Source organism: Lonchura striata, chromosome 1A (assembly GCF_050655825.1).
Source record: "Lonchura striata isolate lonStrDom1 chromosome 1A, ASM5065582v1, whole genome shotgun sequence".
NCBI classification, from domain to species: Eukaryota; Metazoa; Chordata; class Aves; order Passeriformes; family Estrildidae; genus Lonchura; species Lonchura striata.
Window position 1 is genome coordinate 17,527,925 of NC_140741.1, and position 15,815 is coordinate 17,543,739.

General features: G+C 40.1%; 1 long non-coding RNA gene across 1 annotated transcript in view; it reads left to right on the top strand.

The window, feature by feature from the left end:
* The window catches only part of LOC116183160 (uncharacterized), a 58,945-nt gene extending 43,770 nt beyond the window's left edge, over positions 1-15,175 (top strand). The window contains exons 5-8 of the long non-coding RNA XR_014952196.1: positions 1,582-1,760; positions 2,711-2,826; positions 5,943-6,016; positions 10,716-15,175. This is a non-coding gene — a long non-coding RNA (uncharacterized LOC116183160). The remainder of the gene's footprint in view (positions 1-1,581; positions 1,761-2,710; positions 2,827-5,942; positions 6,017-10,715) is intronic.
* Positions 15,176-15,815: the final 640 nt, after the last annotated feature.

Here is a 15,815-nt window from a genome sequence, read left to right on the forward strand (position 1 = left end):
GCCTGTTTATTCAGGGACACATTTATGGGCAATTTAAAGCTAGTGGGGGAATAATAATAATTTGGAAACAGAATCTCTCTCAGTAAGTGCTGTGTACTATAGATGTGTTTCTATCGGTCTGTCAAAGAGAATAGGAGTATATGTGACAGTCCAGCTGAAATGTCAGGATGCTGGACTGGAAAGGGCTTCTCCCCCTCACCCAGTCCAAGTGCCGAAGAGAGAACCCCTCCACCTGCTCCTGCACTGGCCAGTCTTCCCTGGGCTCTTTCTGTGCAAGAGGAGGGCCAGCTGTGCCTGCTGCCTGCCCCAAAACAATTCCTGCTGTGGCTGGGCTGGGGCACTGGGAGAGAGGAGAAAGGAGTGTTGTAACCAGAGCTGGTGCTGTAACCAGCTCTGTTCTGCTGCTGTGCTCGTGGGCAGCCTGGCCTCTCACCTCCTCTGGAAGTCCCGCCTGAAGTGTCTCAGATACTCCTCAAAGCACAATTTCACCTCCAGATTTTTTCTCTATTGGTCAGTTTAACTTTTAATTTGTCTGTAGGGAAGAAGGGTGCACACAACTGTCAGAAGAAAACCGTTCCAAATAATTATTTGTATATTGAGGGAAATAAGGGGAGCTGTTCACTGAATCACATCTTCAATTACTTGTGGATATACATACTAGAAGTCACTCCATCCATATTGTAAATATAAAGCAGCACTGCACTCAGTCCAAGCCAAGGCTGTGCATATTGTATTCTCAAATGTGCTTTAACAGACTTCAGAGGTAACACTGTTATACCCAGACCAGTAATTTAGATTGGTACTTCTGTGTCTTCATTACAGTAGCCTCCTGTTGCCTCACAGTTCTGAGTACATTTTTAATCATGGTGTCCTTTTTGTCCTGCAGAAAGTGTTTATGATTTCTTCTAAGGCTTACAAGGTTTCCCTTAACCCAGCCCTAACTGAAGTCAAGAAGGGAAATGTTCATAGTATTGCTGTCCTGAAGTTTGGGAGCAGAGATGGAGAGAGGCTGTAGTCTATCCAATGTCAAAAATGAGGTTTCTGACAGAGCAGGGCATGAATTCAGCTCTTTTGAGTTTATACTTGTCTGCCAGGGTGAACTGATTTCCTTTTCTTCCTTAGAGCTTTTTTTTACTATGATTTATAGAAAATCTGATTATTATTCTTTAATAGAATAGTTCCAAATAGTTTGGTAGTTATTGTTTCTACAGAATCTAAAATAATGTAAATTGCTTGGAAGAAAAGGAGTGCCAAAAGAGCATGAAAATACAGATGTAGATCCAAAACATGCCATCCTGGCTGTCTCTGGAGTGTGTGAAAAACTGTCAACAGGAAGATGGGTTTTGTTTCTTTTTTTTATCACAGCCTGAATTTCATCCAAGGAGAAAAGTAAGAAAGCAGAGCTAGAGATAAGCTCTCATTGTCACATTCATCCCTTTTGTTTCCTTCTTTTTGGAAGCAGAGCTGGAGGTAAGTGAACAGACCATGATGAAGGTGGAAAAATATTTTAAACCACCAGCAAACTGCCTCCTTCTCTGTTCACTCTGTCTCACTCCACCTTTATCCTGTTTCCTCTCCTAGAGCAGTGCAGACCTTTAGCACAGAATCATAGAGTTGGAGGAAGAAAAGTTTATGATATCATCATACTGAATCAGTAGAGGATTCAACATGTTTATTGCCTCATGCTTTTGCCAGGGAAGTCTGAAATTACTTATGTCATGGACTCTTCCACCCTCCTCTGAAATTCTATTTTGGATGAAGTAAGTTATTATTATTAGTTGTTCTTGCCATTACAGCCATATTTCTTTTAGGTTTTGGCTGCCTAATTGTCCTAAGCCAGTAACTCAGTGAAATCCCTCCATGGTTTTGAAACTGAGGCCAGGAAGGAGCACAAGGAAGTCTGACCCAAAAGAGATGAGAATAGCTCCCTGTGGGAAGTGGAATGGGCCAAGTTGCTGGGATAAGCAGAGGTGCAGGAAGGCTGTTGGGACTTGGCTGTGCTACCCTCAGGACATCAGGCAGCCAAATGTCCCCGAGGCTGGGTGTGGCCAGCTCCTGCCCTGGCACAGGTGCCCCTGGGAAGCTGATGGTGCTGGGGATGCTCCCAACACCCCATGGAGCTTACGGAGCTAAGGTGGCTGCTCCAACCCCTTTCTCTGCTTCCCTTTCCTTCACCTTTCCACAAAGCTGCTTAAAACCAGGTTTAATGAAGTTCTTAGCTGTGCAAAGGTGCAATAGGTCTCCAATGGGAATGAGGCTGAGCACCAGTTCCCATGATTTCCTGAGGAACTTAGGCATCCTCTGGACTGATTCTTTCCGCAAACCCGACTAGACTGTAATTTGCACTTTTACATATATGATATGTAAATATTTTTAATATAAATTTGTGTGAGAAAGTGATAGGGAAAAAAATCACATCCCTAATAAGATCATTTACAGAGTTTCAGCAAAGGAGAAAACAGTGATTTCCAAACAAAGCCTCAATTAAGGATAAAAATAATTCTGCAAATAATACTGTATTTGCATGGGAAATATGCAAAGTACCATAATGCAATTCTTAATCAACTAGAGAGCTGTCAGACATACAAAAAAAAAGTTAATTCTGCTGTTAATATTGCTGCATGTTATAAATATTAATTGAATGCTATTCAACATTAGTTGCATTATTGTTCAGCAAGTGTTTTAATTCCCCCACCTTTTAAATTGTCAGATAATTGGCTTTCTTCTGCTCAAGTCTGTTCTCACAAAGTGGATTCATGTGGAAAAGGAGGAAAATCTCATGCAACCAACTTTAAGTGCCAAAAAAATGATGTTTCCAAAGACTCTGTAAGTTTATCCTTTTCACCTAAGTTTGATAAACTGAGAAGCAAAGTTTTGGCCTGGTGGGCAGCCTTGGTCTGGCTCTAGGCATCTTCCTGTACCCAGGAGAGGCTCTGCCATTCTGTGCCCCTGCTGTGTATCATGGGTGCTCTGACCAAAATTCATGAAATGCCTGAAGAAAGCCGACAGACTGCCTGTGGGAGAAACTGTCTGCTTTTCTCATTAGCAGGAGCTAAAGGGTCTCTATCAGGGCCTTTCATGTGGTAAAAAGAACTCATTAATTGCTTAATCTTGTGGTTGCTATTTATGTCATTATTTATGAATATTCTAGAATCTGACACTGGGGCAAATTCTAGTCTTAGTTAAATTAGTAAGTTAATAGTAAATTTTAAAAGTGGCTTGATTCACTATTGTTCTTTTGGATTTCTTAGAATTAAAATATAAACCCTAACCCATTACAGGGTTATTCCCCATTATCACAAGTGCATGTACTATATCACACTACTGTTGTGCAAATTCCTTCACAGATATTAAAGGTTTTGTATTGAAACAAGATGTGAGGTAGATAAATAAAAATCCATTTTACAGACATGAAAGTGAACCTACCTAGGCATGCCCTAGTGAGTCCCTGAGAAACCTAGGAAAGAAACCAGACTATCAGCCCTTGCTGTAACCACCAACATATTGTCTTCATCAGCTCCTCAGCAGATAAAATCTTACCAGCCAGCTTTGTACAGCCACAAACCTGGCCCTTTTTTCAAACACAGAAAATGTCATGTTCCAGGTCATATGCATTTTTATGCCATGGAGAAATCCTATGAAGAATGAGTTACTTTTGCACCAGTTTGATCTGTAGAGATCTAAGCCAAAGCACTGGAAAAGTCTGGGAAAGAACAGCCTCATGCCATCCAGTGTGAGATGGTGCAAGACCTGATCTCCAGTCCAGCTAACAGGCAGATTTAGCCAAAGGTTATTCAGAGCAATAATAGTTAGAGGAAAACACGGCAAAAAAGGTCTTAGTGCTCCTTTCCCCCTTTCAAAACGGTGACATGGTTTTGCCTTTGCTTTATGAATCTGAGAAAGAAGAATGATCCATACTCACACATGAAAAAATGCAGTGCTTTTGTCTTTTTTTTCCTCCTCTTAGCTCTCACACCATTCTAATAAGGTATATATGTAACAGAGATCCCATATAACATATGCACATATATATATATATATAACGTATAACAAAGCTGAGGATCCTCAGGCTTAATTAACTGGCTGGTCTGAAAGAGCAGTTTCCATGGACAATCTCAAAAATGTGCCCAGAGTGAGAGTTCATAATCTCTGAGAGTTCATACTCTTCTCATTTTCAGCCCAAAATTGTTCAGGCCAGACTAAAGCAACTTCTCACTGTATCAGTTTTGTAATTTTATCATTTTAACAGCGCTGAGATGTATTGGAGGAAATTTAGGAAACCTGCTAACAACACAGAGAACCCACAAAGTGTGGATTTCAGTACACAGAACACACAAAGTGTAGATTTCAGCACTATAAAAAGTCCTCTTCCAAGGTTCTTGATTTTCTTTGGGCTTCTGTACTTACACAATTGAGGCATAGATATAACTTGCTCCTTCTTACTTTGTAGAAGAATATATCAAGTAGATATTAAAGACATAGAAAACCCCAGACAACCAGGAAAAAATAACTTAATAATAAAATACAATTAATTGTCTATTTAAACCCTGTGTGCTAATTCTTGTGGAATCAGATTTCACTTAGATTTGGGGTACTGTGGCTTTGCCTTGGCTTTCAGTGATGTGCAGCAAGAAATGAAACACCTGTTGATGTACTGGGAAACTCCTCTTTCAGCTCCCAGTTAAGAACAATGAAATGTTATTTTGCTTTCCCATCACATACTTTTTAGCCATGTTTACAAAAACTTTGAGGCAATACTGCTACAAATACATATTTAAGATTTGATTACTCATTCTCATCCACTATCATGTGCCAGACATGCAGCCTACTCTAACAGATTACTGTTCTTAAAGTTGTTACAGGAAGGTTAAATAAAATGTTGCTTTTATGACACTGAATATCTTTATGATGTTTTAGCTAAATTATAGGCTGTTTGGGGATGCCACAGATGTGCCAGGTATTATAATCAAACTGGCAAAATGTCACCAGTCCCTTGCCCAAGTTGTCATGTTCCTGATTCTCAAGCATCTACCATTTGCTGCCCAACACCTCAGGAACCTGTCCCTGCCACACTTCCTTCTGCACACTTAAGAGACACAAAGCAAAATCAAAACATGCCAAGACTGCTCCAATAGTAACATCAAACTCTGAACTGAAGCCACCAAAAATCCTGACTTTCTAAATTTCTGTCTGCTGCTGTTGTTAACCGTTCTCTTTTAGGAGACCCCTCACTAATGTATTTTGCTCTCAGAGTCCTGGGAAAAAACATGCACCATTTCAAAGTGGTAGCTAAATGTGTATGTGTATCTGTGTATATATTTTATAAAAATATAAGTATCTATGCAAAAATAACTAAAAATCAAATATGTATCCTCCACGGTAAAGCTAGTACCACAAAATCAGTGAATGACTGATACTGCATTCTTTTTCTGAGATAAAGACAGCTTCTGAAAAAATAAGTTAAAGAAGAGAAGGAAAGTTGAAAATCTTATTCTTTAAAATAGAGCCAGAGCTGGACAGTGATGCTGAATGGGACATTTTGACAAGTTCTTGGTGAATATTTCAAATTTAAGTAAAAAGAATAGCAGTCTGAAATGTTTGCAGGTGTTTTTATTCTACTTGCTGCCTGCTCTAGTTCCTTCTGTAAAAATATATAAATAAATGTTTACTTGACACACTTTAAGTGAAAATGGGATTTCTTTTGAAAGTATATAAGCAAGAAATTACAATGCAAGTACTTTAAGGAGTTTCAGGTCTCAGGTTTTGCAGAATAATTCAAGAAAAAAGAAAAAGGACTTATTTTAAATATTTTGAAGTCTTTATTTTTTTAGTGTTGCAATCTATTTTTTAGCATGTTTGAAATGTTTCAGGAGATGAAAGCATCTCATTCTTAGATCATTCACATTCTTCTACCAACCTCCTTTTTTTTTTTTGTTTTTTAGGTATTCAAGGAAAACCTGTGCTGAAGCTGCTAGCTTTTAAAAAAATTGTGCTATGAAGATGCTGACAACGAAAAGTAAGATATGTTTAGATATACATTACTTTGAGAGTATGAGAGTAGATTAAAAATTATCAATGGATGCATAGCCTGTAAAGTTGTCTGCACCCAATTTCAAACCTTTGTCTCATTGTATTGCTGTAAGTTGGTCCCAGTATGCCCAGTATGGACTAAAAACAGGTCAAAAGATTTAACTTAGGTATTGTGCTGCCTTCAAATATTTGTGAATGACCTAGAATATGTACCTCCCTTAGCTATACAATATAGAAATGTGCTTGGATTAAGAGGCTGGAACAAGAGAAACCTTTTTTGTCCACTGAGCTGAAGTCACAGCCAAACTCTTGTGAATGCTAATGCCAGTTGTGCAGCTTCACATCTGTAAATCTACTCTCAAGGTTCCAGGAGAGATAAAGGATAATTCCACTTCTCTAGGACACCTGCCAAATTTAAGCATGGAAGCACAGCAAGGATAATCATGCTTCATGTTTCAAAGCAAAAGAAAATTGGTTTATGGCCTGGAGATGATGCTTTTTCCCCTTGGTTGTCACACTTTTGGGCAGGGATGTTACAAATTCCCCTCTCTGAAGTTCTAGGGGCTTGAGCACTGGACACTGTGAAAACTGTAATAGAGAGTTGACAGACCAAGGGGAAAATGACATCTTTGGAGCATTTTCTGGTTGTTTTTTCCTTGGTCTGCACAGGGGAATAACCCAAAAATTGTTTTGACCAGCTCTCCTGAGTCACCCCATACCTGCATCATTTATGGCAGGTGAAGAAATTCTGCGGGTTGTGTGCTAGCTGAGCTCCCAGTCCATCTATGGAACTGAAAAAAACCTTTTTAGAGAATATTTAATTTTTCTTCTACCAGCCAATAAGAGACTGTACCCCTCTTTCTCTCATAAACCAGGACAAATATTTCAGCTGGGTACAGTCAAAGTGTGAGTGCTGAGAGCTGCATCACTTTTGGAAGCTTTACCTGAATGAATTCCATCTGCCACATGCAGACTATTTCTGCTGAATAATGGGTGATCTATTTCCCAATTCTGTAATCACATCAGTGCTCAAGTTGCTAGTAGCTGTGAGGAAATGATATACCTGTTTACACAGAGGGTCTTTACTTGTAAATACAATTAAGAGAAAGGGAGAATCCAGCAACAAGTTGTTGACATTCAGTTGGAAATTGAGTGGATTTAACAAACCTGTGAATTTCCTAATACACAGGAAATTCTTTCTTTGCTGTGTGGGTGACTGAGCAGAGGAACAGTTTGTCCAGAGGTGTAGTGGAGTCTCTATTCTTGAATATCTTCCCTCCAGACATGATTGTTGGGAACTGGATTTTAGTTGTTGGGATGCTGGAGCAGATGACCTCTGGCAGTTCATTCCAGTCCCTCTTCTGTGATTCTGTGTGTCCCAGCACTGCTTTGAAATTATATTTGACATTGTACTACCTCTCAACTAGATCTCTGTATATAGAGTAGGCCTTAGAGAGTTGATCTTCCCTTTACTATTTGCCATTTGAAATATCTTTTACTTTGGTGTAGAAATCCATGTTCAAAAGAACTAAAATGTAGAAACATAACTGTGAGGTTCCAGCTCATGGGAGAGAACTTCTGTCTCCTCTGGTTTTATTTGTGTTGCTCCCCCACTGAGTTTCATGTCCGCAGACCCTGCAAGTTCATGTTCAATCTCGCAGTTTTCACAAGCTGACTTTAAAAAAGAAACATAAAGGGGAAAACATATGCCATCCTCAGTTAACTTTGAAGAATAATCTATTGCTTTCTTTGGAGAGGGCAAATAACTCTTGTTCTAATGCAGCAAAGATGCATATTTGTACCTACCATTAGAATGACAAACAGGAAGATGGGGAGAGGTAGGGCTGCTGAAGCAAATATCCTTTATTATTTGCAAGCAAATTTTCTCAATTTCCAACAGCTCACACTGCTGGAAAAAAACCACAGCTATAAGAGCTGTAACTATAATAATACCCTGTTCTTTCATTCAGGACTATCAAAACCCTTCAGGAAGGCAGGCTTTGTCACTGCCAGAACCCAGGGGAGGAACGTGGGGCACACAATTTATGTGGCTCAATCTCAAGTGCCATGAAATCTCAACCACAAATTGAAGAAACTTTGGGATTTTTAGTTTCCAGTCCCCTCAGCTTCCCTCGGTGCTATATATGTACTTACAAACTGGCACTGTGCAGATTATTTTGTTTGCTGAATATCTGTCCTAGCTCATAATGAATAGGAAATTATCTCTGGCATTACAAACAGTGGGTAAAATAATAAATGATTGCTAATTATGTATAATAAATCTGATCATTTATTGCTACAGGATGTCAGTGATAAAATTAATTTCAAAAAGGCTGATCAACTTCATAATCTTACAAAACAAAACATATTAGCTACCTTCCTTTCATGGCTTGTTATTAATTTTCTATTGTTATCCAAATGCAGGACATGGCATAACACACAAACCACTCTTTTCTAATTAGGAAAGGTCCTTGTACTTCAAGTAGGTACAGGATTATTGTCTCCTACTAAACAGAGTGAATTTCCAGCATAAAAGGAAACATTGAAATAATGAAAAAGGAGGCAGGAAAAAAAATCAAGGAAAGAAGCAAAACGCCCCAATATGTAAATAAAAGTAAGAAGATAACAATGTGATATTTAGTATTTTACTGCCTTCCAAAGAACCTTTTGTGCTAAAAGTCCAGCAGTTAGATTTGCATTTTTATTTCAACCCTTTAAACTTTTTGGGTCAAAACTATGCATAGTTGAGGAAACCTTACACAGCCAGGCCAATAGAAACCTATCTTTTTAAAGTGAGAAATCATGTCTTACAATTCTGCAACTTCTTCAGTTCTCTATCTATTAAGCAGTAGACATTTTTTGATTAAATTCAGTGACATTAATAAGAGATTTTTTCTCCTCTCCTTTTTTTTTTTTTTAACTAATGTCTGACAGCTTTTGTAACAAAGTTTTTCAGACAGGACTTCAAATTAGCTGCAATTTATAGCTGATATGAATAACGAAGTATTTATTCAAATTTGCACAAAAAGCTGCCATTTCATGTTGAGCATATCTGCTTGTCCATAAACACCTGGAAATTAATTTAAGGGGCACTTATGAATGAGAGAGAAGGAAATAGTGCAGGCTGGCCTAATTTGGATTTAGTTACCTGATTAAGTATCTTTTTACTTCAGAGCATTTCAAGTGAAAAATGTATTGGTAACAAAATTTGGACAGTTTTCCCATTTATGGTAGAAATCCTATTAAAATTAATCAACCTTTCAATTTGAAGCAGCCTGATAAAAATTTAAATCATCAAAATGCTATTTTACATTTAGACTGTCGTTCATTTAGCTTGTTAATGAGATCAAAAGTAACCACTTTTTGTGACATTTGATCATTTGAAAGTATGCCAAGAACTTCAGCCAAAGACCTTTCAAATTCAGAACTTTTCTATGGAAATAGTTATATCTGAGCCAAATTTAATATCTTTTTGCTCTCAAACCTGTGCATTTGCCCAGAAAATAAACTCCTGAGTTGAACAGGAACTAGTTCTGCAGCCCAAAGCTTCTCAGCACAGCAAGTATCTGACATGAGAATTACAGGCATCCCAACACAAGCACACCTGGAGTACAATTCCTAATCAGATCTGCTGCCTCAAGTGCTGTTTGTCTCACACAGCACATTTTCCATGACTATCAAAACACTCCTGTGCAGTGGCCATTACTATAGGGGCATTATATGGCTTCAGTATTTATGAGAAGCAAATAGAGGTGACTAATAAAAATCTTCCTCATCAAGTGCTAGTAATAACTTTGTGTTTCATTGTCAAACACCTTGTTTCTGTTATGAGTCTTCTATTTTGTCACATCTCTGTGAAAGTTTCATCCCGTTTCTCATTTAAAATGCATTCAGCACTGTGGAGACATTTCTATTCCTCTTCAAAAACGTCTCTGTTTATTGATGAAGCAGCAGTTAACGTGTCACTTGAAACAGGCATGCAAGCTGTGATCCAGATGAGTATTGGTGTTGCACTGTTGTGAGTGCCTTTCAATGAAGGAATGAACCAGAGGTTATTCTTTGGGGTGGGTGCCTTGGTTTGCAGGTTATTCCCTTTTCTGGGAACAATGTATTTACAGTTTTGTTCCTATGTAATATTCTGGGACAGCAGCAGGTTTCCTGGCAGCCAGGGGCCCCCACACCTGAGTAAAGCTGCTCAGGAGGTATTGTTTGCTCAGGTGAGCCATCAGCCTAGCCTCCAAATTCCCTCTGCAATAAGAGGCAGAAGAGTCCCCAGAAGAAGGAAACAGGAGCCCGTGGGAAAACAGAGGGGCTGTGGAAGCCCAGGGGTGACCAGCAGGGGCTGGAAAGGGCTGGGAGGACACAGTGACCTGCAGGGCAGCTCCCTTGGCAGGCAGGCTGAGCATCTGCTCACCACCTGGATGGGAACCTGCCTCTTGTCCCCATCCCTTTGGTGGCAGTGTGGGGATAGGCCACCTTCCTGGGACCCACCATCAGGAGGACCAGGATTTCAGAGAGGATCAGCTTGTGGGGAGATTCCTCAGGCCAAAGAGGGCATCACTGAGCTCCTGGGGTGAAAAGAGGGAGGCATGAAAATCAATATCCGGGATTTTCAATCTGCAGATAAATCTGTACTCTTTTCTGTCATAAATTTACAGTGACAAACTATTATTCATTGTCTGCAGGGTACCCTGGGATTCCTCAAAGTAATGTAAAGTACCATTTCTGGGAAGAATCACAGAGTGCATGGCTGGAAAAAAGCACATCTGAAGAAACACTCCTAAAAAATAAGCCTCACAAAGTACAAAATGTGCCATAACTTTGATGAGCATTCAGTAAAACCATGTATTTGCCTCAGTTTCCCTCTGGAAATCCTTACAAAAGCCTTTCAGCTGGCACCAAAAATGCAGGCATGTACCAGAGTCGTGTTGTTCAGTAGGTTTGTTGATTTTAGGTTCAGTTGATTTGTTGCAGGAATATGCTAGACCCTTAATCCCAGTAGGAAATTGAAACTGTGAGAAAGACAAAGTCTGGCTGACCCCCTGCAAGACAAGCAGCAAATCCTGCTGAGAAATAGCAGGAGCAAAAACAGAGGGAATTACCACAGAGTTTTGTCTTGGAGGATGACAACTGTTTAAAAAATGCAAGGACTGGAAGAGTAATTCTTCCACACCTTCCCACTTTGCCTGCATTAACCGTGTAACGAATGGTGAATTGAAATCTATACTGGTAATAGTGTCAATGAGGGCTCAGGATTACACATGATACTTCCTCAATTTGTTCTGCCTCATTAGCATCATGCCTTACTGCAGGGAGTGACCCCGTTCTCAGGCATTCCCTCTGGCCTGTCCTGATGGAAAATGGAAATATGGAAAGGCAAGGTGCTGCTCTCACCACATTCAGCAGGGCACAGCTAGCTGGCTGAGGGTGCTTCCCCTGCCCTCTCAGAGTGCCATGTTCACTGGAGTTCACTGTCCTGCCCCCTTGGTACTTTTCCAAGGAGCATCCCATGTGGAAAGGGCCCTGATGCCAATGGATACACAAGTTTATACTCTGAAAAAATATTTACAGTGTTATGAGAAAAGCACCAAGCATGGTTCTTTGCATCAAACTCCTCTCTGTTTGAGCTGCTCCCACTGACCTGGTTTCACTAGAGGCAAAAGGTTGCTGTCATGTGAATTACATGGATGTATTTGTCTTATCTGAGCTTAATCCTTAAAAATGGCTAAAGAATTGTTCTAAAAGATGGGGTTTTATTTTTCGGTTCGCATGGAATCCAGATTTCATCTCTACGGCTTGTCTTTGCCTCACCCTGGCATGTAAGCTAAAAACCAGCCCCAGAACATGGCCAGGCCATGTGTTTTCCTCCCTTGCTTATCCTGTGCCCTACACAATATTAACAACAAGTTAGAAAGCAAGGGATTGAGATTTAAGAGAAAGGAATTTTTATCTGCATTCTCAGGATTTTTGGGAGAACCAGAACTTGAAGCTGGTAAGTGTTAAAATGAGTCAGAGCAGAAAAAAGACCTGAAAGAACAGATGGATGATTAAGGCTACCAGTAAACATCTTGTAAGAGAAAGAAAGTGGAAAGCATTTTTCATCTTTATCTGTTGAGAAGGCAAAGAACAAGACTAGTATGAAACCCAATCTGAAGCAATGAAAACCACCAACAACAAAAAAATCCTCTTTCAGTGGCACAGAACTCACTAGCAAAAGAGTGAAAGAAAAATTGAATACATATGATCAGCTGATACACAAAAAAATCTGTGCTCAGATTGGTCCACAAGATGGTTGTAGGATATATAAAAACCTCTTTTTCATCTGATTTTCAATACTCATAACTTTGCTTCCACTTTTTTTTCACAACCAAGACAGTCTTTGCAGCTGGGCTATGCTATCAAAATTGAAACTGCAACGTTTCAAGAAAAGGCAACTAAAAGCCCTTCAACTTAATTCAGAAAATGTAGACAGTGAAAAATATTTATGGTGTTAGAATCATCATTCAAAGCCAGTTCTTAAAGTGGCAAGAATAGTATTAAATGTATATCTATATATCTTTTTAACCTTTATACAGACAGCAGGAGCACTGCAAGCTAAATTTGCATTTCATAGCACGAAACAAAACCATCCCATAAAGATTTGCTAAATCATCAGAGGAACAACGAAGTGCCCTCACACATGCATATGTTTTTCTAAAATCACAGAGAATGAAGATAAGAGACACACAACCCAATCTCCATCTCAAAGGTTGATTAACTATACCCAAGCCTGACTGCCTCAAGAGCAGTATAACAGAAATTTGAAATAAGGATTTGTTTCCAACAGTTCTTCTCTCTTTCTTTCTTTATTATTATTTTTGGACAATTGACTGACCTAGTTCTCAAATAATAATAATTTTTAAGACAATTCTTGCTATAGAGGTACAGTAGTGATGCAGATTTACTTCCAGTGATATTTTGATTCCAGGGAGGAAGAAAAATCTGTCATTCCTGAAAAGCATGTTGTGTAAGATGATTGTTCATTCTGGTTCAAATTTGTTGACTTCTGTGAAGGTATAGCAGATACAGGTTTGGAGAAGTTACGTTTTTAAACTGAAACCACATGAAAAATTTCTACAGAAACCGTATTTTACAGATGAACTAATTTTTACAAAAGACACATACACCAAAATATTTCTACTTTAAAATTTAAATTCTAATTTTAAAAGTACTTTTTTTTTCTATATAAAACCAAAATAAAACATTTCCTTTTTTTATTATTATTATTGTACTTTGTTTGACCAAGATTACTGGGGGGAAATGGGTTTGAAAAACAAGCCAGATTGTTTTGAATCAACTGACTTGGCATAAAACTGCATTTCTTACCAATGTATTTCCCTTGCCAATCATAGCTTTAGTCCCCCATTTCTTTTGGGCCAGCCTTCCTCAAAGACCACATATTCCATACTGTAATAAAAGATTTCAGTGGCACATGGCTTGCCTACAAGATAATTAATTCTCCATGAGCGAGGATCTGAATTTGCAGTGCACCAGCTATGCTGCACTGACTCTCCATATGGACATCGTAATTGCACTGGGCCTCCTCTATCTAAAGCACATTAAGGGTGGAACTGCACAGGCTCCTTACCAGGAAGGAGGTGAGGATGAGGGTTTGCTTCTCTGCCAGGCCATTGGCTGCTGCTGGGGGATGCCCTGAGCTCTCTGCTCCTGCTGGGATGTGCAAGGTCCCTGAACTGCTCGCTGCAGGCTGGCTGAGGGACACAAATCCACATCCCCCTGCTCTTCTGGCCTCTGCACACCAGTGCTGCTCTGTGCTCCACACAGCTTACTTGCTCTGTGCACTTGGAATTCCCAAATGCATGCAGCACATGGCAGACAGATATCCACACATCTGCCCCCGTCAGTATGGAATGCCGAATTTGCATTTTATGCACAAGTACCATACCTGGGGCCGTGCTCACCACTGACCCACTGTGCCCTCTGGGACTTGGTCCTGGGCAGAACAGGGATGCCAAAGCTGCCCTGAGCAGAAGTCAGCAGAGAGCTGCTTGGGCAGCCCAGCCTGGTGCCACACAGCAACTGAGGCTGCCTCAGGCTCCCTGGGTGCCTCTGTGTCCAGCTGGGGAGGTGGCAGCTGCCAGCAGGGTTCATGGGGGACACATCCCCCTTGAAGGCAGGGCTTTCCCTATGCAGGCATAGCTGTAGAAGCTCAGACTCCCAGGGTCAGGTACTGAAAGGCTCTCCTCCTCCTCTAACAACTGCTTTCATTGGTCTGCACTGCTGGAACCACCTTACTCTGAGGAGGGGCTGCAAAAGCATCCCACGGGTGAATCCAGCTCACCTGGACAGGTCAGACCACTTCCATTGCTGGATTGGTTTAGGTTTTTTGTATCTGCTGCATGAATTGGAAGGATTTCTTGTAAGGCTCCCACAAGTGCTGGTTTCCAGCCAGTACTAAGCTATACTGAAGTAGACTTCCTTGCCCCTGAAGCATGGAGCTGCTACAGCTGGAGAGTTTAGAGGTGTTAAAAAGGGATGGGATCTCTCTCCTCCCTCAGGCAAATATTGTGACCGCAGTATTAGCAAACCCAGTTTTATAAAGATCTGTGCACAATCTCCTGCATTCCTCCCAAAAAGGCCTGCAGTCTTCCCTTCTCTCCAGAAACTGTCCCAGCTATCCAAATGCCTTCAGGCTTTCTGGAAGCCCTTGTGCTCTGTTTCACAAGGATCTTTTTCTCTCCCATTGCACATGAGTGTGCTCCCTTTTTGTCCCTAGGCATACCTCCAAGTCTCCTGCCTCTGGTTTTCCCTGTCACTCCAAAGGACACTGGGTGTTGGACCAAGTTTGATGCTCACTTGGCCTGCATATGTGTTACCCTTTGTCTCCCTAACTCTGCCATGTCATTCACAGCTTGGAAAGGAGAAGTTTTCACTGTATCTGACAGTCAGTGGTGGCTTCTTTACTGCTGATTTTCCCTCTCTCATATCTTTCAGATTTCTAACACATCAGGCTGACAGCAGGTAACCTGTTCACACCTTACTGGGGAAGGATGTGGGGTGGTGACAAACAACTCAACAGATCCATATATGGGACAGTGATATAAGCAGTGATATTTTCTTAGAAAACAAGACCAAAAGTTCCCAAGATTTTGCTCATAATATGTAAGTTTCTTTGTGCATGCTAGGGACTTTCTGAAGTTTGTGATTTTGCTCATAGTATTTTTGTTTTTAGCCAGGAATTGATGCATACCTTCAGTGCAAAGAAAATGAGCAAATTCCACAACAAAACATGTTACAGTTACTGGCCATCCTACACATGCAGTTAGACCCAAACAATTATGAATTTGTAAGGCACTTCCAATATAAAATTAGATCTCAAGTTCATATATCCATAAATATCTGTATATACATATCTACTGTGAGTTTATGAATAGTGTAAACCAGCATTTCCAAACTTTGGGACAGCAGCCTGTTATTACAAAAAAAAAAAAAATTGCCAAAAAAACCCCATCCAAAAAATAACAACTGAAAACCCCACAACAACAACCCAAAAAAAAAAAATACCCCAAAAAACTGCAGGCAAATTCCTTAGCATGATTTTTTCTCAGATTTAGATCAGTGAAAGCATGCAGCACAGCACTGGGGAGCCTTGATCAGATGGAGTAATTTGATACAGCAAAAACTTGCTATCAAATCTGTTTTTTTTTATCCTTTAAGTAGGTCCTTTTAGTTGAAATAGACTGCAATGTTATGTTGTTTTATTGGAATAATCTACACAGTGAATA